Raw genomic sequence first — 3,404 nt, 5'->3', positions numbered from 1 at the left:
CTTTTCCAATGAGTCAACTCTTCACATGAGGTGGCCAAAGTACTGGAGTTTCAGCTTTAGCATCATTCCTTCCAAAGAAATCCCAGGACTGATCTCCTTCAGAATGGACTGGTTGGATCTCCTTGCAGTCCAAGGGACTCTCAAGAGTCTTCTCCAACACCACAGTTCAAAGGCATCAATTCTTCAGTGCTCAGCCTTCTTCACAGTCCAACTCTCACATCCATACATGACCACAGGAAAAACCATAGCCTTGACTAGACGGACCTTTGTTGGCAAAGTAATGTCTCTGTTTTTGAATATGCTCTCTAGGTTGGTCATAACTTTCCTTCCAAGGAGTAAGCATCTTTTAATTTCATGGCTGCAGTCACCATCTGCAGTGATTTTGGAGCCCCAAAAAATAAAGTCTGACGCTGTTTCCACTGTTTCCCCATCTATTTCCCATGAAGTGATGGGACCGGATGCCATGATCTTCGTTTTCTGAATGTTGAGCTTTAAGCCAACTTTTTCATTCTCCACTTTCACTTTCATCAAGAGGCTCTTAGTTCCTCTCCACTTTCTGCCATAAGGGTGGTGTCATCTGCATATCTGAGGTTATTGACATTTCTCCCAGCAGTCTTGATTCCAGCTTGTGTTTCTTCCAGTCCAGCGTTTCTCATGATGTACTCTGCATATAAGTTAAATAAGCAGGGTGACAATATACAGCCTTGACGTACTCCTTTTCCTATAAGTATAGTCTTAAAACACAAATTATAATTAGCTTAAGAGTAATAATGTTGGAGGGAGGTATTTTTGGATGACAGAGTGGTTGAGGTAGAGGGAATAACAGCCTGTCTGTAAACTTTAGAAGCCTATACATCTGTCTGAGGGACTATAGAAGAAATTTAAACAAGTCTGCACTTTTGCAGAGGAGACACTCAAAGAAAAAATAGGATAATAAAGATAGTGATAATGGCAAAATAATTTGAGGTCTTCTAATTGACTTCAGAATTTTGACTTGATCCTAACAGCTATACCTTCTTTCCTCCTACAAAGGCTGGATTCTCCCTGCAGTTATCAAAAGCCTAGCATCTAGCATTTCAAAGACTTTGTTCTTGCAGTCAACACTCTCTCTCCTGAATTATTTTTTTTGTTTTCCCTACTGAGCCATGGGCTTCCCTGGTGACTGAGTGGTAAAGAATCCACCTGCCAGTGCAGGAAATGTGGGTTCAATCCCTGGTTTAGGAAGATCCCTTGGAGAAGGAAATGGCAACCCACTCCAGTATTCTTGTCTGGGAAATCCCATGGACAGAGGAGCCTGGTGGGCTTCAGTCCATGGGGTCATGAAAGAGTTGGTCACGACTTAGTAACTAAACAACAACTGGATCATTTCTACAAAAATGTGAATGTAACATGAGAGATCACATATTAAAAAATAAAAATTTCATCCCCCACCACCATTTTCTCTGCACCCCTTATGGACATTGGTCTATACTATCTGTCTACATATTCTCATCAATCCATACCACGTCAGCATAATTTTATCTGGATTTTGTCCCCATACTGCACTAAAACCACTTTGAAAAAGCAATCAGTGACCTTCATCATATACATGCCTCCTAATCCAGTAGCACTTAACCAGCCTGCAGCTCTGCCTCATTTACACCTTTCTGATGGATGTCAGACTTTGGTCCAGCACTGTGTTCCTAACTTGATTGGGTCCGTACCTGACTCTGCAAGCAGTTTCATTTGGCCATTGTCACTAGTCTTTGTGAGGTGAAGAGAGTGATGGGGTTCATAGCACACCGACAGCTTTCTTTAAAAATTTTTTCTGTAGGGGGTGCGATGAATTGGAACATTGGGATTGGTATATATATACCATCAGTATTATGTATAAAACAGATAACTAATGAGAACATACTGTATAGCTCAGGGAACTCTACTCGATGCTTTTGACTTAGATGGGAAAGAAATCCAAAAAAGAGGGGATATATTTATACATATAGCTGATTCACTTTACTTAACAGTAGAAAACAGCACAACATTGTAGAGAACTATACTCCAATAAAAAATAATTAAAATATTTTTTCAATACTCTTCCTGATCTTCCACTCCTAATGTTTGATACACTAAAAATAAGTTTGAGTTGTTAAACAAGTTTTCACCCATGATATTTGATGCTTTTGTATCATTTTCTTACGTTGGGATGTACAATCTCTAGTCTGAATGCCTCACTTAAGCTGAGATGAGAAGATTTCATTGTAATAATTGTTAGACATTTTTTTTTTTGAGATGGATCACAAATTTTTATTTAAAGCAAAGAATCAGTCTACTTTGGGACCTTCAGTTCAAAACTCCTTAGGAACTCTTTCTTCTCTAATCATAAAGTTGCTGGGTAGTTAGTAGTTGAGAAAATGCCAACATGTCCTAGACACTTATTAACAGGTGAGTTCCAAAAATAGGCTCACAGAGAGCAGAATGCTTGCCCTACTGCAAATCTCTTTGTATAAATAGAGTAGAAACATATGATGAAAAAATAGGGGAAAATATGGCTGTTCTTCTAATGCACATGAGAGAACCATTTCAGCCTCATGGTTAAGCCCATAGTGGACTGAACTTCCTAAGTACAGACAAGTCTGCTTTCTGTCAGAGTCAGGCTGTGGTGTGTCATCTTGGGGGAAAAAAAAAAAAAGACACCCTGCAGAGGAAATTTTAAAAATTTTAAATATTGAGACTGATGCTGAAGCTGAAATTCTAATACTTTGGTGACCTGATGCGAAGAACTGACTCATTTGAAAAGACCCTGATGCTGGGAAAGATTGAAGGCAGGAGGAGAAGGGGATGACAGAGGAAGAGATGGCTAGATGGCATCACCGACTTGATGGACGTGGGTTTGAGTGAACTCTGGGAGTTGGTGATGGACAGAGAGGCCTGGCGTGCTGCGATACATGGGGTCGCAAAGAGTCAGACATGACTGAGTGACTGATCCGAACTGAAAATATTTGGAAGGAAAATAAATAAGGGAAAGGAAGAAAGATGGCTCAACTGAGTGATTTTCAATTGTTTTTCTTAATAGCAGAACCCAATGTAAACTGCAATATGATTTACCATTTTCTGATAGATGAAATAAACATATATGTGAATTTATATATTAAGATATATATTTTACATGAAAAGCATAATTATTTTATATGTTAGAAGATAAACTTTATTTTAAAAAGGACGTCATTTTTGGCACAGTTATAAAGGAGGGAATAACTAGAAACAGCACTGTTATTAGTAGCACTCCAAATGGTTACAGACTTTGAAAGTTTGCATATCTTTTGAAATGGACTATGTCAAAATCACTTAAGAAAAATGTAGATTATAAAATGTCACATAAGAGTTCTTTAATATTCACTTAAAATATTTCTCACTTATATTCATAG

This window comes from Bison bison, unplaced genomic scaffold, assembly GCF_000754665.1.
Source record: "Bison bison bison isolate TAMUID 2011002044 unplaced genomic scaffold, Bison_UMD1.0 scf7180017864260, whole genome shotgun sequence".
In the NCBI taxonomy this organism is placed as follows: Eukaryota; Metazoa; Chordata; class Mammalia; order Artiodactyla; family Bovidae; genus Bison; species Bison bison.
Note: the sequence above shows the minus strand (reverse complement) of the source record.